The sequence below is a fragment of the Pongo abelii genome, chromosome 2, assembly GCF_028885655.2.
Source record: "Pongo abelii isolate AG06213 chromosome 2, NHGRI_mPonAbe1-v2.0_pri, whole genome shotgun sequence".
NCBI classification, from domain to species: Eukaryota; Metazoa; Chordata; class Mammalia; order Primates; family Hominidae; genus Pongo; species Pongo abelii.
In genome coordinates this window covers 186179407-186204229 of record NC_085928.1, presented here as the reverse complement: position 1 = coordinate 186204229, position 24823 = coordinate 186179407, and the positions used below count along the sequence as shown (strand labels likewise).

At 35.3% G+C, this 24823-nt stretch overlaps 1 long non-coding RNA gene across 1 annotated transcript; it reads right to left on the bottom strand.

Moving 5' to 3' along the window:
- Positions 1-1248: 1248 nt before the first annotated feature.
- Positions 1249-24823, bottom strand: LOC129058735 (uncharacterized). The gene is made up of 3 exons (XR_008524070.2): positions 24697-24823; positions 22608-22713; positions 1249-1692 (listed from the first exon to the last, which is right to left on the bottom strand). It is a non-coding gene; the product is annotated as an uncharacterized LOC129058735 (long non-coding RNA).

Here is a 24823-nt window from a genome sequence, read left to right as displayed (position 1 = left end):
CCAGCAGTGCCAGCCCACCTGAGCTGCGCTCGATTTCTCGCCTGGCCTTAGCTGCCTTCCCGTGGGGCAGGGCTCGGGACCTGCAGCCCGCCATGCCTGAGCCTCCCCCCGCCCCTCGCCGTGGGCTCCTGTGCGGCCCAAGCCTCCCCGATGAGCGCCGCCCCCTGCTCCAGGGCGCCCAGTCCCATCGACCACTCAAGGGCAGAGGAGTGTGGGCACATGGCGCGGGACTGGCAGGCAGCTCCACCTGCAGCCCCCGTGCAGGATCCACTGGGTGAAGCCAGCTGGGCTCCTGAGTCTGGTGGGGACATGGAGAACCTTTATGTCTAGCTCAGGGATTGTAAATACACCAATCGGCACTCTGTATCTAGCTGAAGGTTTGTAAACACACCAATCAGCATCCTGTGTCTAGCTCAGGGTTTGTGAATGCACCAATGGACACTCTGTATCTAGCTACTCTGGTAGGGACTTGGAGAACCTTTGTGTCCACACTCTGTATCTAGCTAATCTAGTGGGGGTGTGGAGAACCTTTGTGTCTAGCTCAGGGATTGTAAACGCACCAATCAGCACCCTGTCAAAACAGACCACTGGGCTCTACCAATCAGCAGGATGTGGGTGGGGCCAGATAAGAGAATAAAAGCAGGCTGCCGGGGCTAGCAGTGGCAACCCGCTCCAGTCCCCTTCCACACTGTGGAAGCTTTGTTCTTTTGTTCTTTGTGATAAATCTTGCTGCTGCTCACTCTTTGGGTCCACACTGCCTTTATGAGCTGTAACACTCACCACGAAGGTTTGCAGCTTCACTCCTGAAGCCAGCGAGACCACAAACCCACCAGAAGGAAGAAACTCTGAACACATCTGAACATCAGAAGGAGCAAACTCTGGACACGCCACCTTTAAGAACTGTAACACTCACTGCGAGGGTCCGTGGCTTCATTCTTGAAGTCAGTGAGACCAAGAACCCACCAATTCCAGACACAAAATGTCATGTAGAAATGCATACGCATACAATTTTAATTTTCTTTAATTATCCTTAAAGTACTCGTCATATTTGAAATTTTCTTCTTTGCTTATTTTCCTGTCTCAAGCATACCTTGCAAGCTCTTCAATTTCCCTGAAACTATCAAAGCTTCATGAAAACAGAAATAATCTGCAAAATTATCTGCCTTATTCCTGGAACCTATACCATTTGGCATATAGGTGCTTAGTAAACATTTCTTGAAGGAATAAGTGAACCAGACACCATTGACTCAATTAGAACAAGTTTTATTATAGGATTCTGTGATGGTTTATTCTTGGCTTTCATAGACTTTTTAGATGGTTTCCTTTTGGCTTTCATTTCTAGCCTTTTGTATGAGAAATGAGAGAATTGTATTCACTCATTTATTTATTAGGATTCAAGCATTCAGTACATGGGTTGCACTTATATTAACAAAGAAGCTAATGCAGCAGATACGTTGTTGTGAAAATAGGCAAATAATTGCTCATCTAGGTATGAGACAATTTAATATTGTAATGGGCTCCTCTGCATGCAATGCTGATTTTCAGGCACTGGTAGATGCAATTCAGTACTGAATTCTGCAACTCATCACATTTTCTGATAGCAGCAGCATCTGAATTAGTCACAGTGATTGTGTGTCTTGGAGATATAAAACTATATGGGATCTTCATCTTTCAAAATAAGTAGAAAAATATCTATAAAATAAGATATAGAACAAAATATAAAGGTTAATTTTAATTTTAATTGAAATCTTGTTATCTAAGTTGCCTTTTTTTTTTTCTGGGTACGTATAAAGACCCAATGGTACAAAGAGCTCTGCCTTCTTTTTCTACATCCACTGTTCCTCATAACTCAGTACTGAAACACCACACATTGTTCTATTAGGTTATCTACAGAACATTTCTTTAAGTAAGATATATACTCTTCTCTTGGGAGACTATGGGCCAATCAAAATTTGTTAATCCAAATAATCGAATACTGTGAAAAGTTCTGTATCTTATCTCTTTTCAGAAAAGCAACTAATTTTTATCGAGCATCCACAAAGTGCAAGACACTATGCCATTTTGTGTAATTTTTCAGAACCAAAATAACCTTATGAGATAAATATAACCTTCATTACTGTTAGTGCTATTATTACCACTACTGCTTCTATTGTTATTTAAATAACATTTTAAAATGTGGAAGCTAAAGCTTAGAAGGATTAAATAATCTGATCAAGGTCACAAAATTAGATGTGGAAAAGCCAGGATTATGTTTTTAGTAAATCGTTCAAATGAGGATTAGGAAACTTCATTCTCTGAACCTTAACTGGACTGTGTCTGATCATATATCTGAATGCTACCAATATTTCACATGCCATACATGACAATCTTTTGAAACAGGCCAATAATTCTAAGCATTTGGTATATAAAATCCTATGTTAATATATATTTTGCATAATTAGGTTCTGCTGTATCTACTGCATTTTAATTTACATTTTCTCTCCATATAAAAATAATCTGGAACATTTTCTCATGTTGTTAGATGCTTTTATAGCCATAGTGGCTACCTTGTAGTACATTACGGGGATGGCAAGACAATTACTCAGTTGATATGGTTGCTTCTGATTTTGATCTGTTAGGCCACATAATTACATATGTAAAAACATTGATTATTTAAAATTGTATAACATTTATAAAAGTTTAAGGTTCTTGAAACATAATTTCCAAGTCAGGTTCAGAAATTTTGCACCAGTGTACTTTGCTGCAAGTAATATTTACGAAGCTTGCTTCTGATTTTTTCTGAAACTAGGTACTACCAATTAAAAAGAAAAATAACCGATTTTCAAAAAGAAAATCTGGTTGTCGTGGCTATTTTTTATTACTTTAGTGGTTGAGGTAGTAGAAATGTTCTTCATCTCAATTGCGGCCACCATGACATTTGTTAAAACTCATCAAATTATCTCTCTAAAACGGGTGAGTTTTACTGTGTGTTAATTATTGCTCACTAAACTGACTTAATGAAGTTTTATATCTCACTCAGGCTGTATATCCATCATGGGTCAGCCGGGAGGTTTGCTTCAAGTAGTCCTCATTTTAGGACTTAGGTTGGAGGAGAAGCCACCATTTCACATATTGCAGAGAGAAAGGGAGTACAGTGATCACCATTGTATTAGGCTGCTCTTGCATTGCTATAAAGAAATACCTGAGACTGGATAATTTATAAAGAAGAGAGATTTAATTAGCTTGTGGTTCTGCAGGCTGTGCAGGAAGCATGGAACATGCTTCTGTTGCATTCTGGGGAGGCCTCAGGGAGCTTTTACTTATGGCGAAAGGCAAAGGGGAAGCAGGCATGTCATGTGGCAGAACGAAAGCAAGAGAGAGAGAGAGTTGGGGAGGGAGGTGTCACACTCTTTTAAACAACCAGATCTTGCAAGAACTTACTATCATGAAGAAAGCACCAAGCAATGAGGAATTCAGACCCATCATCCAAACAACTTCCACCAAGTCCCACCTCCAGCATTGAGGATTACAATTCAACATGAGGTTTGGGTAGGGACAAATATCCAAACTACATGAACCACATTCTTTGACCTGCTCCAATAGGGTACAAAATATTTTTCTTCACCAATGATCATAAATTGAGTTTATCTTACCTAAAAGCTAAAAACACATATTTGGTCATGGGATTTTACCTCATAGATAAACATATGATGCTCTGTAGATTGTCTATGCAGTTTTGGAAAATTAGGGTACTAACAATCTTTGGTATTTTCCTGATAACTTATAACACAAGCTCTAAAATAATTTTTTATGGCTATAGCCTCAATATTAAAACAATGTCTGGCACATATTAGCCACACCAAAAAATATTTGTCAAATGTATGATGTGTGTAATTTTAGTGAGTAGAATTTTTTAAAGAGATAATTAAATACTGTTTGTTTCAGTCAAGAAAAAAACAGTACAATAGATTGTGTCATTACAGTATAAATTGACCTACAAACCAGAAGAAAAGGTCAAACATAAAAATTAATAGAGACTCACACATCCAAGGCCTAAAAATTAAGAAATTGGAAAATTAAGAAAAATGTCAAACAGGTTAATTTTAATAAGGATTTGTTTACTTTTTTAATATTGCACAATGGGTTGGGAAATGGTTAGTGGTCATTTGAAAGATGGCTTCATATTTAGCACTTCAGAGCAAATTGAAGGTGTTAGAGATGATTATCCACAGCTACAGACTTTATCACAGCAAATATAATGTTTCAAATTGTGTATATTATAAATGTAGACAATTCTGATTCTGGATTGGAGTATAGAACTAAACCACTTTATATACCTTACACGTTTGGTATTCTTGTATTTACCAGTAGCGGGCTAAATAGCACATACACTCACTTTCAGCTGACTTCACAACTCTATGATGAGATCCTGACTATGGAGCATGACATACTCTGGCATGTCACATTCTGTCACTTGAGAAGAAGACTAGTTTGATTGCATGCTTTGTCTTCTTTTAAATGAAATTGAAATTCCTAAACCTAAATCTGAAGTGTGTGACTTAAGCCTGATATGTACTTTATAAACAATATTTTCCTGTATGTCATTATGCCACAATTAAATGTTGGCATTTATTTTCTCTAAATGAGTTGCTCATGAGCAACAAAAGATGTGCTTAATGTACAAGATTATCCCTTTCTAAATTACAAGGTGGTTTTCTGAAGGATTTATTATTTTATTTTTCATGTATGTCAGTCATCACATTTAAATATCTCTGATATATCCATTTATTTTTGTAATATAATTGCATATATAATAAATGTGATAAGACTGTATCCTGGCAAAAAGCATTAAAATCCAAAGTCTGTAGAAAAGAATAATACAATGTTAAAAATCAAAGGCAAGATCTTATGCCTTGAACAAACCATCCAGATGAAACCTAGGCTATTTTATTCAAGATCATAAATAATCCAATGCCTTCATTAACCTTTATTCTTTTTTATTAGCAGACTAGGCACCATGGCTCTGAGCCGAGCCCAGCAGGCTGCCCATGAAGTGACATTTTAGAGATTGGCAAAGAAATGCACTTTGTGTCAGAGTATACTATCTTGAGTTTTTGTCCTTCACAGCAGGAAAAAGCCTCTCTGGATCCTTTTGTCCTTTTAAAAAGAGACTTGAGGGCACATACACATAAACACATGAGTGTAAGAATTTTTCTTGCTAATATGAAAGATAAATTACTTACCCTTCTAATTTAAAATAGAACACTAAGTATTTGAGTTGGTCGCAAAGTAACTTAAACCAAATTCAGCTGAAGAAAAAACTTAAAAAACAGAATTGAGATTTCCTTAATGATGCATTTTATTTCACAAAGATGCACTAGGTATTTAAGTAGACCCTTCTGTAGTTTTGTAATTTGCTTTAAATATATAAATACATATTTAGGGAAAGTAGATAGGCAAGATATGGTAGTTACAAAAAACAAAATAAAACAAATCACATACAGTAGTTGGAAGTGGCAAAGATGTGAACATAACAACACTCCTGGTCTTAATAACATACAGCTGAATGAAAAGAAGTGAAACATTTTTATGTATAACAAAATATCACATAGTTAATTTAAATACATCCATTCAAAATATTAATGCAGATGTTTTAGGAAGGCAAAGAAAAAAGCCATATACATTAAACACTTTAGAATTATTGCCTAGGTTGAGAGTGTGAAATGAGAGCTCAGAGAGGGATAAGTAGATAGATAGGAAGATAGATAGATAGATGATATATAGATAGATAGATAGATAGATAGATAGATAGATAGACAGACAGACCAAGAGGACTTTGTGTACACCAGGGATGATAATGTGGCATAATGCAAACATTATAATTAACTCAGATATCTTCCTGTGATTAAAAAACAATTCCAGTGTGAATTGAACCTACAAAACAATATGAGACTGTCTTCCTTTCTTCTATTCTATGAAAACAAAGGTGCATTGAACAACTAAGAACCCACTTCAGATAGATAGACTTGTATGTAGGGGTAATATTAGGTAAAATTATAAAACAGAAAATATCACTTCTAAGGTCACCTCTTTGAGACCTTTCTTCACTTCTATGCCTTTAAGGCCAAAAACAAGGATCTGCCTCTCCCGCAAAATGTTGTAATTCAGTAAATTCCTCACTTTATGATTACTGAGAAATAACCTATAACTTCTTCAGTAATTATTGGAAAAGGAAAAGAAGAGAAAAGAAAAATCACATCTACCTAACACATATACTATCAAAATACATATGATATGTTATATAATATGTATTTTATATTTTATAGAAATTTATATACACTAAGTAAATACATGTAAATACATTATATATATATATACACACATATAATGTTTAATTCACCCTATGTATATTTATTCGAAGTATTTTCTGTACCAGGGAGTTTTCTATGCTCTAGGAAAATCACAGTCAACAACACAAGGTCCATGTCCTCTGGGAGTTTATTTCTGCCGAGGGAGACTGACAATCCATAGCAAATAAATTTAGTGTCAGGTAATAGTAAGTGCTATGGAGAAAAAAAATAAGCAGAGAAGTGATAGGTAGTAACAGGGAAACTACATTATATACATAAACCACAGACTGAGAAGGTAGCATTTGAGTATAGCGTGAATGACACAAGAATCCTACGATCCCCAATAACTTATGGAGTTGAGATGGCAACATGGCTCTGTATTACAGAAGCCATGTAGTGGAGTTGGTTTCCTGACCATAAACACAAATATACAAGTAATTATTTTTTCCTAATTCAGTATCTACTCTTTTTTTTGGTGGCATTTGAAATGATGGCAGCAAACAACTTAGTAAATTCTAAATAAATGGTGATTTCTGATTGGAACACAGTCAATGCAAAATTGCAATCATTCTAATATCTTTCCTTCTCCATTGGATTTATCTAAGCAATAGTGGGGGTGATGTTTGTGTATGTTTTTGGGGTGGGCAGGGGGAATTATGTGGCATTATGGTGCAAGTTAGTTAAATAAAGGCATATGGTCCACAGTTGTTCCATGCTGGCATCCACTGGGGTGTATAAATCTGGGACCTTGCATTGTCATCCCACTGCAATGGCATCCTCTGAGGTGTCAATCTTCCTCCCTGGTGTCTGACCATATGGTCTAGAGTGCCTTCTGCTGCCATGCCCCCTTGTCAAAGACTCAGAACTCCTTCAGTCTTTTTCTCTTTCAGTTGTATTTAATTACTTACTCGAAGGCAGGAAATGTTACATTTGGCTTCAAGGCTGCCTTTCATGGCTTGTTCAGGCCCTCAGCACCTGAACATCCATTTCTCTCCAAACATTTCTCTACTGCGAGGTAAAGGGGATTCCCTCAAGCTTTCTCCTTCTCAAGATTTTCTGTGAGAAAGGAGACTTGTTTCTTCTAAACTTGTATCCTGACACATTTTAAGAAGTTTATTTCATTATTTCCTTCCCACTGAAGTGAACAGGGAAGGCAGGATGTAACTCTTATTGCATAACCAACCAATGTTTACAAATTGCTTCTCACTTTAAATTCTCTTCCCAAGCCTGGAGAATATTTAGTCTCAGGGAAGTGAGAGAAATGCCCTAGTAAATAATCTTTGGGTCTTGTTTTATTTTTTTTTTCAGCCTGGAAACTGATAATCTTGTGTCTGAATTCTTTTATAATAAAGCCCCCTTGACAGCAGAACTTTTAGGGATGAGGAAAGGAACTTATGGAACAACTGAAGAAATCCAACGAAGCTTGGAAAGGAGATAAATAGTCAAATACAGGAATACCTTGCAGATATTGTGAGTTTGGTTCTGACTACCACAATAGAGTAAGTATAACAATAAAGCCAGTGGCACATTTTTTTGTTGTTGTTTCTCAGTGCATATTAAAGTTAAGTTACAACATACTGTAGTCTATAGAAAATAGCACTATGTCTAAAAGTAGTTTATTACTAAAAATGCTAACTATCTGAGCCTTCAGTTAATCCTTATCTTTTTGCCCATGGAGAGTACTGCTTTGATGTTGACTGATTAGGGTAGCGGTGGCTGCAGGTTGGGGTGGCTGTGGCAGTTTCTTAAAATAAGACAACAATGAAGTTTGTTGCAATGATTTGGTCTGCCTTTCATGAAAGATTTCTCTGTAGCACACAATGCTGTTTGATAGCATTTTAGCCACAGTAGAACTTATTTCAAAATTGGAGTCAATCCTCTGAAACCCTGCTGCTGATTTATATACTAAGGGTATGTGATATTTAAGTCCTTTGCTATTATTTCAACAACATTCACAGCATCTTCACCAGGAGTAGATTCCATCTCAAGAAACCACCTTCTTCACTCGTCTCTAAGAACAACTCCTCATCCATCCAAGTTTTATCATGAGATTGCAGCAATTCAGTCACATCTTCAAGATCCACTTTTAATTCAAGTTTTCTTGCTATTTCTACCACATCTGCTATTACTTCTTTGACTAAAGTATTGAATCTCTAAAAATCATCCATGTGGTTTGGAATCCCTTCATCCAAACTCCTGTTAATGTTGATATTTTGACCTCCTCTCATGAGTCACAAGTGTTCTTAATGGCTTCAAGAATGGTGAACCTTTTTCAGAATGCTTTCAGTTTACTTTGCTCAGATTCATCATTGGAATCACTATCTGTGGCAGCTGTAGCCTCATGAAATGTATTTCTTAAATAATAAGAGTTAAAAGCCAATATTACACTTTAATCCACGAGCTGCAGAATGGATATAGTGTTGGCAGGTATGAAAACAACATGAATCTCTGCATACATCTCCATCAGAGCTCTTGGGTGACCAAGTGCTCTAGCCAATGAGCAGTAATATTTTGAAGGGAATCTTTTTTCTGGAAAGTAGGTTTCAACAGTGGGCATAAAATATTCAGTAAACCATGCTGTAAACAGATATGCTGTCATCCAGCTTTGTTGTTCCATTTATAAAGCACAGACAGAGTAAATTTAGCAGAATTCTGAAGGGCCCTAGCATTTTCAGAATGGTAAATCAGCATTGGCTTCCACTTGAAGTCACCAGCTTGTATTAGCCCCTAACAAGAGAGTCAGCCTGTCTTTTGAAGCTTTGGTGCCAGGCATCGACTTCTGTCTAGCTATGGAAGTTCTATATGGCATCTTCTTCCAATGTTTGTCTACATTAAATATCTGTTGTTTAGTGTAGCCACCTTCACCAATTATCTTAGCTAGATCTTCTGGTTAACTTGCAGCAGTTTCTCCATCAACACTTGCTGTTTCACCTTGCATTCTTTTGTTATGAAGATGGCCTTTTTCCTTAAACCTCACAAGCCAACCTCTGCTAGCTTCCAGCTTTTCTTTTTTTTCTTTTTTTTTTTAAGACAGAGTTTCGCTCTTTTTGCCCAGGTTGGAGTGCAATGACGCGATCTCGGCTCACTGCAAATTTCACATCCCAGGTTCAAGTGATTCTCTTGCCTCAGCCTCCTGAGTAGCTGGAATTACAGGTGTGCACCACTATGCCTGGCTAATTTTGTATTTTTAGTTGAGACAGGGTTTCACCATATTGGCCAGGCTGGTCTCGAACTCCTGATCTCAGGTGATCCATCTGCCTCAGGCTCCCAAAGTGCTGGGTTTACAGACATGAGCCACCAAGCCCGGCCCCCAGATTTTCTTTTCTAGATTCCTCACGCTTCTCAGTCTTCACAGCATTGAAGAGAGTTAGGCCATTGCTCTGGATTAGGCTTTAGCTTAAAGAATGCTGTGGCTGATTTGATCTTCTATCAAACCACTAAAACCTTTTCCATATCAGCAATAATGCTGTTTTGTTTTATCATTTGTGTGTCCACTGGAGTAGCACTTTAAATTTTCTTAAAGAATTTTTCCTCTGTATTCACAATTTGGCTTGCTGTTTAGTGCAAGTGGCCTAGTTTCAGCCTATGTCAGCTTTGGTATGCCTTTCTTACTGAGCTCAATCATTTCTAGGTTTTGATTTAAAGTGAAAGATATGTGAGTCTCTGTTTCTGGGAACACTTAGAGGCTATTGCAGGATTAGTAATTGGCCTAATTTTAATATTGTTGTGTCTCAGGGAAAGGGGAGGCCTAAGGAGAGAAAGGCAGATGGGAAATGGCCTGTTGGTGGAGCAGTCAGAACACACAACATTTATGGATTAAGTTTGTCGTCTTTTATGGGTGCAGTTCATGAAACACAACGGTAACATCAAACATTGGTGAAATAGATCACCATAATAGAATAACGATGAAAAAGTTTGAAATATTGGGAGAATTACCAAAATGTGACACAGAGACATGAAATGAGCACATGCTGTTTGAAAAATGGTATAGATAGATTTTCTTAATGCAGGGTTGCCAGAAACATTTAATTTGTGAAAAAACCCCAATATCTTTGAAATGTAACAAAGCAAAGAGCAATAAAATGAGATATGACTGTATTTCACAGATTTTGTAAAGGGATGATTAAAGATCTTCCACTCCTCTGGCCACAGACACAAAAAATTCGAGAGAAAATGTATGAAATTTTAATCAATGAATGGCTGCTCCTGTAAAAAGACATTTCGGTAAGGCCAGGAATAAAGTGGGACCACATTACAGACCATGCCTACTCCAGAAGGATTTTTGTAGCTAATGGAGAGGTGGAGACTGTTGACTGAGTCTTAAGTCTATACCGGGAAGAGAGTGAGTTTAGAAATCACCCACCTAAAACTGAAACGGAGAAAACGATGAGCTGGCACTAACCCATTAAGCCAATAATAAAGGAAAATTGTTTGTCTGAATTCTGGCTCCATTGGAGATTAAAATGCAATAAATAAAAATGCTTATATGTCTGTGGGCCTGAGTTACACTATACATGTTTTCTTTTTTTATTTTATTTTATTATTATTATACTTTAAGGTACATGTGCACAATGTGCAGGTAAGTTACATATGTATACATGTGTCATGCTGGTGTGCTGCACCCATTAACTCGTCATTTAGCATTAGGTATATCTCCTAATGCTATCCCTCCCCCCTCCCCCAACCCCACAACAGTCCCCAGAGTGTGATGTTCCCCTTCCTATGTCCATGTGTTCTCATTGTTCAATTCCCACCTATGAGTGAGAATATGCGGTGTTTGGTTTTTTGTTCTTGCGATAGTTTACTGAGAATGATGATTTCCAATTTCATCCATGTCCCTACAAAGGACATGAACTCATCCTTTTTTATGGCTGCATAGTATTCCATGGTGTATATGTGCCACATTTTCTTAATCCAGTCTATCATTGTTGGACATTTGGGTTGGTTCCAAGTCTTTGCTATTGTGAATAGTGCTGCAATAAACATACGTGTGCATGTGTCTTTATAGCAGCATGATTTAGAGTCCTTTGGGTATATACCCAGTAATGGGATGGCTGGGTCAAATGGTATTTCTAGTTCTAGATCCCTGAGGAATCGCCACACTGACTTCCACAATGGTTGAACTAGTTTACAGTCCCACCAACAGTGTAAAAGTGTTCCTATTTCTCCACATCCTCTCCAGCACCTGTTGTTTCCTGACTTTTTAATGATTGCCATTCTAACTGGTGTGAGATGGTATCTCATTGTGGTTTTGATTTGAATTTCTCTGATGGCCAGTGATGGCGAGCATTTTTTCATGTGTCTTTTGGCTGCATAAATGTCTTCTTTTGAGAAGTGTCTGTTCATGTCCTTCGCCCACTTTTTGATGGGGTTGTTTGTTTTTTTCTTGTAAATTTGTTTGAGTTCATTGTAGATTCTGGATATTAGCCCTTTGTCAGATGAGTAGGTTGTGAAAATTTTCTCCCATTTTGTAGGTTGCCTGTTCACTCTGATGGTAGTTTCTTTTGCTGTGCAGAAGCTCTTTAGTTTAATTAGATCCCATTTGTCAATTTTGGCTTTTGTTGCCATTGCTTTTGGTGTTTTAGACATGAAGTCCTTGCCCATGCCTATGTCCTGAATGGTAATGCCTAGGTTTTCTTTTAGGGTTTTTATGGTTTTAGGTCTAATGTTTAAGTCTTTAATCCATCTTGAATTAATTTTTGTATAAGGTGTAAGGAAGAGATCAAGTTTCAGCTTTCTCCATATGGCTAGCCAGTTTTCCCCGCACCATTTATTAAATAGGGAATCCTTTCCCCATTTCTTGTTTTTCTCAGGTTTGTCAAAGATCATATAGTTGTAGATATGTGGCGTTATTTCTGATGGCTCTGTTCTGTTCCATTGATCTATATCTCTCAATAAATTAGGTATTGATGGGACGTATCTCAAAATAGTAAGAGCTATCTAGGACAAACCCACAGCCAATATCATATCTAATGGGCAAAAACTGGAAGCATTCCCTTTGAAAACTGGCACAAGACAGGGATGCCCTCTCTCACCACTCCTATTCAACATAGTGTTGGAAGTTCTGGCCAGGGCAATTAGGCAGGAGAAGGAAATAAAGGGTATTCAATTAGGAAAAGAGGAAGTCAAATTGTCCCTGTTTGCAGATGACATGATTGTATATCTAGAAAACCCCATTGTCTCAGCCCAAAATCTCCTTAAGCTGATAAGCAACTTCAGCAAAGTCTCAGGATACAAAATCAATGTACAAAAATCACAAGCATTCTTATACACCAATAACAGACAAACAGAGAGCCAAATCATGAGTGAACTCCCATTCACAATTGCTTCAAAGAGAATAAAATACCTAGGAATCCAACTTACAAGGGACATGAAGGGCCTCTTCAAAGAGAACTACAAACCACTGCTCAATGAGATAAAAGAGGATACAAACAAATGGAAGAAAATTCCATGCTCATGGGTAGGAAGAATCAATATTGTGAAAATGGCCATACTGCCCAAGGTAATTTATAGATTCAATGCCATCCCCATCAAGCTACCAATGACTTTCTTCACAGAATTGGAAAAAACTACTTTAAAGTTCATATGGAACCAAAAAAGAGCCCGCATCACCAAGTCAATCCTAAGCCAAAAGAACAAAGCTGGAGGCATCACACTACCTGACTTCAAACTATACTACAAGGCTACAGTAACCAAAACAGCATGGTACTGGTACCAAAACACTATACATGTTTTCTAAAAGTCTGTACCTACAAAATTTTAAAGGTAATTACATCTGTAATTGCCTTGTGAATCTGGCCAAAGCAAATATAAAACCTCTCAGAAAGGGATCCCCAAACACCACAAGAAGTTATGAAAGGAAAACACTAAAAAATGGTGAGTTAAAAAAGTAAGATATGGGAAAATCTAATATATTGACTACATAGAAAAAGTAGTATCACGAATAATTTCTAAATTGAAGAGACTTTGAAAATGTCACAATTAAAACATAGGATAATAATAGCATATAAGCTAGGAGAGGTTAAATATCTTGAGAGGCCGAGGCATGCAGATCACGAGGTCAGGAGATCGAGACCACCCTGGCTAACACGGTGAAACCCCATCTCTACCAAAAATACAAAAAATTAGCCGGGCCTGGTGGCAGGTGACTATAGTCCCAGCTACTCAGGAGGCTGAGCCAGGAAAATGGCGTGAACCTGGGAGGCGGAGCTTGCAGTGAGCCGAGATCACACCACTGCACTCCAGCCTGGGCGATAGAGCCAGACTCCGTCTCAGAAAACAAAAACAAACAAACAAAAAACTTGGGGTCCTTAAGCTGTATAGAAGGAGGGTAAACACTTTAGAAAATTAAACCATTAAGTTAGGTATGTGCATATTAATTTCAAGGCTTACCAAACACAAATAGTTATTTTTCGAAAACAGAAGAAGATTAAAATAGAAAAAGAAATTGTGTTAGCACAAAATAAGACATGAAGCAGAGGAAAAAAATAAATGGAAAATACCCACAAATAGGAAGCAAGAATAAGGTGGTAGAAATAAATGTAAATATAGCAACATATATTTAGACACTGTGTAAAAAACTCAATTACTTGCTTTTTAATAGAACACACCTAAAATGTAAAAACTGATAAAAGTAAAGAGTGAAAGTTTGGGAAAAGGAATTTAAGTAAACACTCAACACAAGAAAGCCGGTGTAGCCGTTTTTGTTCTGGGATACCCATTCTCATGGGGGTGGCTGACAGCAACAGTAGCGTGAAAGAGAGATGACATTCTTGAGTCACTTTACAGTTCTAGACAGCAATGAGGGGCAGCAGGTGGCAGGACACAATAGGGACTGTTTGTAAGCTCATGTGAAATACCTTGGGGAGCTTCCAAGATATCCTTGTCTCAGAATGAGGAGAGTTTTTTTGTGGTATTAGAGTATGATTTTATGCATGTAATTTAGGCATAAATAATAACATGTATAACACTTATAACATTAATTTAGTTTTATAATTTATAATGTTTGACTTGAACCAGCAGGCAGGTAAGACCTAGAGAAATACGGGCTGTACCCATTACTTTTGTTTACAACTTTCCAGGAGACTCTGAAGGCCATTGGTGAGCAGTTGATGTATCAAATGCATTCTCCCTGCGAATAAATAGATCTAGCTAATACCAAATGTTGGGTATATATTCAAACTTGTCACATTTGAAACCAAACTATAAGAGAGGTTATAGATGTCTTATAGATGTAAAACTAATTGTATTTAAAATATAATAAATTATAAAATATTCACTATGGGATCCAAATAATGTCAGTTTTCACTTAATGGTCGTCTGTTAAGTCCAACTATTATGTCGGGTGTTTTTAGGGTATTCTTACTCAATCTTCAAAAATTAGCAAACTGATTATATTAGCTCTATTTTTGGCTAGGAAAATTAAATTTACTGAGATTAAGTAGTTTACAATAACATTGGAGAACTTAATGTAACAATTTTCTAAAAGAATTTTTAGAAAATTCTCATTCTGAGACAAGGATATCTTGGAAGCTCCCCAAGGTATTTCAGATGAGCTTACAAACAGTCCCTATTGTGTCCTGTCACCTGCTGCCCCTCATTGCTGTCTAGAACTGTAAAGTGACTTAAGAATGTCATCTCTCTCTCACACTACTGTTGCTGTCAGCCACCCCCATGTTTTTCTATTTTTTTCACCTTAGCATTTACCACTCTCTAACATATCACGGTATTTACTGTATTTAAAAAAATAGATATCTCCTCAAGTAGAAAGAAGCCCCATGAGGATAAAAATTTCTGATTTTTTTGTTCATTGCTCTTTTCCCAGAACCTAGAAGAGTTCCTGCCATAGTAAGCAATCAAGTATTTTTTAAATAAATGAATTAATAAATAAATAATCTGTGATCAAGGATTTTGAATAGCTTTATTCAGTGGCTATTGGTTCCAAGCTCTTTATTATGACAGAAGAGATGGTGTTTGCAGAATATTCCACCTACTTGGGAGACCCTTGTTCAAAGAAAGGATTTGTCCTTCTTAATCATGAAGTAATAAATCATAATATTATATCAACTGTTAAAAATAATTTAAAATGTTAAAAAATATATCGCCAAAACAAAACAGAAAAATAATCCTTACCAAATGTAGAAATAACACATGAACTTTCGGTAAGTATGAATTACTGATACCATATCCAAAATGTAGAAGCTATGAGGAAAAATGAATACACACATTTGCACATTTACTCAAGGGATGTAATGACATGTTTTGTGATTTAAGACCCTTGATATTATCTTTGGCCACAAATCAAAGCCACTAGCTTTGTCTTAAAAGAAAATGAAATAGTTTACATCAATAAAAATTAATTGTGTTCCAGTTCCATGTTTATTGTCATAGATAGGCAATACTATATACATCTACTTCACCTCCTTCTCACAACATGATTTCTTAAACAGACATAAATAATGTTTATTTCTTCAGATAGAGATGAGCAATGATCTTACCTCCAGCAATAATTAATTGGTGGCTTATAAAGTTGAGAAGCATAATTTTATTTATGTAAATAATCTTTTTCAGTTATTCTAGGTTATAGATGAATTGTGAGTAGCTTAGTTATAAGAAGAAACTGAGATGTATTTTAATTAGTACAGTCAGGTCTAGTTATGCATGAAAAACAAGATAATAATAATTTGAAAGGCATTCTATGTTTATATATTTTTTGAATTTATTATTTTAAAAAATGTTTTCCAACTATGTCATGTTTTCAAGATTTTCTTGTTAAAAATCATTAATTCTAACAAAGTTTTATGCAGTCTTAAAATATAATGGCATCTCTTACTTTATGAGTATGTATTTTACCTAATCCATGAGAAATGTGTTCTGGGTTTTTTTTTCAGCCTTTATATAAACTGGTGGTATCAAGCAAGCATTTCTTTCAAAAAAAGATACTCATAGATACTATGTACTTTATGTGAATTAATGTATTTAATCTTAAAGACAACTGTATGCAATATTTACTACTATTGTTACTCTCGTTGAACAGAAGAAAACTGAGGTTAGGTCCTGTAGCCAATGAGCAGTGGATTCAGAATTCAAACACAAGCATTTTGGTTCAAAAGCTCAAACTATGAACACTATAAAAATATTAATTTCAATTAGAATTATAATAAAAACAGCACCTATCACTTATGTGACAAACATTGTGTTAGATGTTTTATATAAATTATCATCTCTCCATTAATTTACCATTCTTCTCTACTTAAGGTCAATTGACTACAGATATGTGTGTCTATTTCTAAATTTTATTATTTCTAATGATCTGCATGTCATTATTTGCAGCAATATCACACTTTAATGCTTACTGCTTTATAGTAAATATTGAAGTTAGGTAGTGTAAGTCCTCCCACATTTCTCCTTTTTTTCAAATTTGTATTGAATATTCTAGATCCTTTACTTTTTCAGATAAATTATAAAATTGGCTTTTTAGTTTCCACCTCAAAACATTTTGATATTTTGGTAAGAAGTTGACTGAATCTACAGAGAACAAATATCTTAAGAATATTTAATCTTTTGATTCATAAGCATAGTATAACTTTGTATTTGGGGGAGTATTTGTTAATTTATCTCAGCAATGTTTTATATTTTTCAATGCAGAGGACTTGAAAATTTTGTTAAATTTAATTCTAAATATTTTACATTTTATATGCACATGTAAGTAATTTTCTGATTGTTTACTGATAATATTTATATATGAAATTGATTTTTGTATATTAAAATTATATCCTGTAAACTTGTAGTAACAATTTTTAATTAGGAGTTTAGAAAGATAATCATGTCATTTGTGACTAAAATGTCTTACTTCTTCATTCCTACATTATGTATTTTATTTCTATTTCTTACCCTATCACAAAAGCTAGTATTTTCATTACAAAATTAGATAGATGAGGGAAGAATCATTATTTTGCCCTAATTCTTATTTTAGGAGACATGTATTCTCCATTTACCATTAAAATATGAGAGCAATTATAGTTTTTTGTCACATGTAAATGTTTCCAGGCTGAAGATGTTCACTTTTGATTCTGGTTTTCCAAGAGATTATTTTTCTAAACACAAAAAGATATCAAATTGCTTCAAATGCTTTTATACATCTATAAATGTTGATCATATGACTTTATACATTTGTTAATATGGTGAATTAGATTGATTACTTTGAATGTTACACCAACCTTGCATTCCATGAATAAATTTCACTTGTTTATAAAATATTTTAATATATTACTTCATTTAATTTCCTAAAATTTTGTTAAGAACATTTCATCTGTGTACATGAGAAAATTGTAGTTTGTTTTGCTTGTATGGTTTTGACATGATGGCAATTCTAGCCCCATACAATGAATTGAGAAATGATCTGGAAAACTATGAAATCTTTCATGTAAAATTTGTAACATTTACTCCTTAAATGTTTGGTAGAATACATAAGTGGAGCTATCAGGTCTTGAGGTTTTCTTTGTGGTAAGATTGTGATAGATACACAGTAAGATTGTGGCAATTTGGGTCTTCCAAATAATTTTTCCATTCTATCTAAATTATTACCTTTCTTAACATAAATTATTTGTAATATTTCCTTGTCATTGTAATACCTATAGGTTCTTTAATCATGTCTCATCTTTCATTCCTCATGTTGGTAATTTATTTGCCCTCTGTTTTATCATTTAAACTATATGGCTAGAAATTTATCAATTTTATTGGTATCTTCAAAGAAACACTTGATTTCATTCATTCTCTCTATTGTTTTCCTGTTAAGAATTACATTGATATTTGCCATTATCTTTTATTAATTGCTCCCTTCTTTGTTTTGATTGCTCTTCTTTCCTGGTTTTGTAAGGGTAAAGCCTAGATATGAGTCTGCAAACTACAGCCCATGGGTCAGAACCTGTTTTTGTAAATAAATTTGTATTGGAATGCAGCCACACTCATTTGTTTAGATATTGTCTGTGATTGCTTTCTCAGTGCAGCCTCAGAGTTGAGTAACTGTGACAGAGAATATAAGGCCTAGAAGCCTAAAATAATACTCTCTGAATCTTTAAGAAAAAGTTTTTTGACTATTGGCTGAATAGTCAAAAAAAATCCCAAGAAAAATTGGGATTTTTCTTCATTTCTGATATAAAAATTTAAAGCTATGTATTTCCATTTAATCACTATTTAACCTGCCTTTCTCAAATTTATATATGCTATGTTTGATTTCCACTTTATTCATGATATCTTTAATTTTTTTCTGATGTTTTCCTTAACTCATAAATTATTGAGAAATGTATGGTTTAATTTCCAAGTATTTGGAAATTTATCTTATTATTTCCTTTAGTGATTTATAGCTTAATCTCATAGTAGTTGGTTAGAGAACGTATTTTGTATTAATACAGACAGGAGACAGGGAAAAATACTGGGTAGAATAGGGCTGTCCCCAGCAAAACCTCACCTTCAATCCTGAATCCATGGCCCAAAGTGAGACATGCATCCCTATTTTCCCACCTGAATATTGCCTTTTTCAAAACCACTCTGGCCTGCCCTGCTCCCAATCCTGTACCCATAAAAACCCCAGACTCCACTGGCAAGAGTGGCAGAGTGGCAGAGGAGCAGAGAAGGAGAGATGAGAAGAAACAGCCAGACATCAGAGAAAAGCAGCTTGACTTCAGAGGGATGGCTTGATGCTTAACAGTGGGTCCTCAGAGAAGAGTTTGGCGGGGGAAGACCGAACTCTTCTCTGAGGTCCCACTGTCAAGCCATATCTCTGAAGGGAGAAGACCACCTTCCCACACCATCCCCTTTCCAGCTCCCCATCCTGATGAGAACCACTTACACCACTCAATAAAATCCTCCACATTCACCACCCTTCAATTAATTTGTGTGACCTGATTCCTCCTGGATGCCAGACAAGGACCTGGGTGTGGGTGCAAGGGGGTGTCACACTGACCCTCCACTGAGCTGTCTAACACTTAAGCCATCCACAGACAGCAAAAGTAAAAGACGACACCGTAACACATGCCCTCTGAGGCTCTGGGGGTCACGGGCAACCCCTAGATGCTGCTGCAGGTTCACATGGAGTTCTGCTCTTGTTGGTTACCCAGAAGCACTCATCCTGGCCTCTGCACCTGTGCACCTGCATGCTCCCCCTCCCGCGAGGGGTTGAGAGCTGTAGGCTGAGTAAACAAGCCAACCTGCTTGTGAGTCCCATGAAGGGGTCAAGGGAACTATCAGATTTCAGTGTGATTTTAATCCATTTATTTAGTTTTATATTGTGATACACAGGGTATATTATAATACAATTATAATTATGTTAATAATATTATAAATTATATTCATGTTTACAATAATATAATTATAAGGTAATCTAACCTGTTAAATGTTTCATGTACACATTGAAAAAATAGTTGGCTAACCACAGCCCATGGCCCTATCTAGCTTACAATGTGTTTTTTTTTTTTGGGACATAGCCACTTTCATTCATTTATGTATTGTCTATGGCTTACAAAGACAAAGGTGGGTAGTCGTGACACCGGGCATATGGCCTGCAAGGTCTAAATTATTTTATTTCTGATCCTTTACAGAAAAAAGTTTGCCAATCACTGCTTTCAAAAAATGTGTTCTGCTCTTGTCTAGCAAAGTGTTTTACAAATGTCAATTACAAAAAGGTTGCACAAGTCTCTGATTTTCTGTCTACTTGTTCTACCGATTGAAGGAAAGCCATTGAAATCTCCAACCTAATTTTGGGTTTTTCTACTCCTCTGTAAAATTTCTGTCAGTTTCTGCTTTGTGTAGTTTAAAGCTCTATTTTTAGGTACACAAAATTTAGGTTTGTTATGTTGATGAATCGCCCCCTTTATCATCTCTTTTTGTTAATATCATTTGCTTTGAAATACACTTATATCTCTTTTGATCCTTTTTTTGTTTCCTTTTACTTTGAGATAATTCTATAGAATTATATATTCACATGAAATTGTAAGAAATAATACAAAGAAATGTTGCATACCTTCACTCTGTTTTCCTGAAAAATAACATCTTGTATACCTATAATACAATAGCATAGCCATAACATATACTTCGATAAAACCCACCTACCTTAATTAAATTTCTCCAGATTTGCATACACTCACTTGTGTGTATGTAATCATATGCAACTGTTTTCCAGAGTGACTATACCAATTTACCCTCCCACCGGTATTGTATAAGTGATACAACTTCTCCACATCCTTCCCAGCCATTGATTGCTTTAAGGTTTATGGTATATATCTTTAACATATCAAAGTCTATCTACCTTTAAGTGATATACAGGTATCATGTATAAGAACTTTACAGCAGTATGCTTCCATTTATTTCTTCCCAGCCTTTGTACCACTGTTGTCAGACATTTTATTTCTGTATAAGTGATAAGACTCATAAGACTTCATTTTTTTTGCCATTAAAAAGTTGATTAATACTTAAGTAGATGTAAATAATTTTTTGTATACCCATAAAATATCCAGTTTTGATTGTTTCCATTTCTTTGTTTATAGCCAAATTCCCATCTTGTATTATTTTCCTTGTGCTCAAATAACTGTCTTTAAAATTCCTTATATTGTGTATCTGTTGGTGGTTAATTCTTTTAGATTTTGAATGTCTTCAAAATCCTTTTTTTTTTCCCCCGCAGGTTTTTAAAGCCTTTTTCTTTAGAAACATGCTTTTATTTTTAACAGATTTTTTAATTGATAAAGAATTTTATGTTGATGGGATTGATGATTTTCTTTCTTCTTCATTTCTTTTCTTTTTTTGGTTGTTGTTGCTGTTGTTTTCAATACTCAAATGAAGTTTCTGTCTTCTAACTTGCACTATTTCAAGAAGAGATCATTTGTGTACAATGGGTTACTCTCTAGCTGCTTTTAAAATTTTCTTTCACTGGTATAAAGCAATTTGGTTACTGTATGCTGTGGTACAGTTTCTTGTGTTTGAGTTTCCTTGAGTTTCTTGGATTTGTGGGCTTATAGGTTTTAAGAAATTTGGAAAAAGACTCAGTCATTGTATCTTTAGGTATTCTATCTGTTTCTTTCTTTATTCCTTCAAGGACTTCAATTACATTTTATATTATGCTACTTGAGTTGTCTGCCAGTTCAGTGACATTTTGTTCATTTTTCTCATGTTTCTTTAACTTGTGTTTCACTTTGGTGTTTTGGTGTTTTGTGTTTTCTATTGCTATGTCTTCAAGTTAATTAATCCTTTTTCATACAATGTCTAATCAGAAGTTATTCATTACCAGAATATTTTTTCATTGCAGATATTTTAGCTTTCATCTTTAGAAGTTCAATTTGAATCTTCCGTGTTTTAATTGTTAAATGTTTTATCCAATTTATTGAGTATATGCCATACAATTTTAATAGTTGTTTTAATGTCATTTTCTGCTAATTTAGTTATTTGTGTCATCTCTGGATATTTCAGTTAACTAAGATTTTTCTCATTAAGTGTCATATTTTTCTACATCTTTGCATACCTGGCAATATTAGATCTAATAAATGACATAAATTTTATCTTTTTGCATACTGGATTTTTAAATATTTATAAAAATATTTTTGAGCTTTTTTCTGGGATGCAGTTTAGTTAAATGAGAACAGTTTGTTCCTTTCAGGTCTTGATTTATGCTTTGCATGTGGGACCAGAAAAAGCATTTAATCCAGACTTAATGTTTTTTCAATACCGAGGCAAGACCTTTCTTAGCCAAAAATAGCAAACCCCAGCTGGAAGACTGGGGATTGTTTTGATAAATAAAGTATATTGAAACACAACCATGGTTGTGTTTTTCCATTTTTCTGTTTTCTCTGGCTGCTTTTGTGCTACAATGACAGTTGTAACAAAGACTATGTGGTCCACAAAGCCTGACCCTTTAAGGAAATGTTTGCCAGTTGCTCTCCCAATGGATACCTCATGAGCTAATGAGGTTTCCACTCTGTCTTTTGAGAAGAGCCATTATCTGGCCTTATATTTTTCTTTCTCTGGCTCCAGATAGTTTGTATATATGTAATAATCAGTATTCAAGTGAATACAGGAGGGGAGCCCTCTACAGCTCTCTGGAATTCTCTTTCTGCATAACTCTCTCCTACAGGAGACTTTTGTCATGCAAATTCTAGCCACCTTGGTTTGTCTGAACTCCCAGTTCTTTCTACTCAACTCTGGAATGCCATTGAACTCTTTGATTTTTCCATCTCAGCACTGTGGCCCAGAATTATTCTCTAGACAGAAACCTGGGCAAATGAAACTCACCTTTTCATTTTCCATCTCATTATTTCCATATTTTGTCCTTTATTCTAGGTGTTTCCTAATCTTGTCCAGAAGTGGCAGTCCAAGAATTAAATTTTTTTCTCAAGTTCTAGGATAAATAAACAAAAACATCTGGGTCTTAATGTTTAATTTATTTTAGGTAAAATGTCTGGATCTAACTCATTGTAAAATGAGAAGCTCAGAATTAATAATTTCTAAGTTCTTCCCACTTTTTACAAATTGTGAATAAGAAATTTTGCAATATGTAAGTCACAGAAAGACATTTAATAATTTGGAGAAATAAGAGGGTGTTTATATGTAGGTAATCTTGGATGAGTTTAATTAAATGAAGAAAACTCCAACTATTAGCATTGATTATGTAATATAAGCAAGCTATTTTAATTTTAATCCAATAATGAACTACCTTTAAGATAGTTCATCATAGATTATATTTTTTTCTTCTAATAAATGGCTTCTTTTTATTGTCATTACCCTTTAACCAAAGGTCATTGGGAAAGTAGACTGTAGTTGAATACAATGGTTTTATTGCTCTTTGAAAAAGGGAGAAAATTCATAGTAAAAAAGTATCTCAGTAAGAAGTTGTTAGAAAATATTTACAGGAATTGAGCTTGTGTTAGGAAAGATTCACAGAAGCATGGATTTGCTCCAGATTGGATGTTGTCAGGAAGCAGGAACAATTCTATGATTGGATTCATAATAAATATTGTCTATAAGGCAGGAGGAAAAAATTGGGGCTAAAGATGTAATTGGTAAAGAAGCAGCAGTCAAGCATATTGGCCAGGATTGAGATGTTTGCTCTTTTCTATGGCTGAGACAACGATCATACTACTTGTGTTGAGCCATGATTATGGAATAGTCTTGTTTTTGTCTTAATTCTCATTGATAGCACAGCATGGCCTTTTCTGATGCTGATATTTCTGTGAAATTGTTTATGTTCAATAGAAGAAAATCAAAGCCTAGTTGTAAGTGTCAGGCCACTTTCCAAATGCCAGAGGCTGCTTTTTTTTTTTTTTTTTTCCGATTGTCAGACATGAGTACAAGATACAGTAGCCAGAACCCTGCATTGGTATTTAGGAGACTGGAATTACCATCTTCCTTTTTCTATCATCTAGGTATCATTGAATAACTACACACAAATATCTGAGTCACAACGTTTAATTTATCTCAAGTAAAATTTCTGGGTCTAACACTTTGTAAAATTAGAGAGTTAGATTTTAATAATTTCTAAAGATGGTCTCATTTCATATATTCTATAAATAAGAATTTTTTAAGCTAAAAGATTTCATTCTGAAATACTGAGTGAAATAAAACATTAGGGAATTGTATTTTTTATTTCTTTAGATTTAATCTTTATAGTAGGGATAAGAGGTATCTATGCCCTGCTTCATACTTTCTGAATCTCTGGGAATAAGTCCATGAACAAAGCTGTCTCTTATTTTATCTTTCATAACAATGCTGATGATAATACTTCTAATTCATTGCATGGCTTTGAAAAAATACAATTCTATTTTATTTCCCTTTTAATAGGAAAGATGACATATTACAAATAATTCTTTCCCTTCCCTCCTCCAACAAGTTCACATCTATATATTTTATGGGAACATTTTTTATTTAGTGTATTTTATGATTCAATTTATAAATAAGACAGAAAATTTTTTAGAAGTTTAGAATTATATTCATCATTAGAGTTCACCTGTTTATTTTTTCATCTGTGTAAATATTCATTTTAGGTAGTGCCTCACATTTTAGCAATGAGCCCTTTTAAGGTATTTTACATCTATGTAATCTAGAAAGAGAGTAGGCACTGTTGTTTGTTTTCACCTTGGCTTTCTGGGAAAGTTCTGCTCCTTGCTGAAAGTTCGCCGGGTATCTCTTATCTTTTTCCTAGCCAATACTTGGAGCTATTATGCTGTGAAATATTTTTAACAGCCAGTATGTCTTTATGTGTGTCACAGATTTCTTTGCATGATCCTTTAAATACACAGCCTGAACTGTTAAGTCAGATTATGTTTCTTTACCACGTGCAAATCCCCTGTAAATGGCTCAATCAGTGCCCAGAGCAAAATGCTACCTGTCTGTCTCTGGCGTGGGATCTTTTCCAAGTTGACAGATGGCCCTGCTTCATCTGTCTGCTCCCAGGACAGTTCCTGGGAGAATCATAGGCTGGATGTACTCAGATAAAGTAAGGGTTTGGCCTG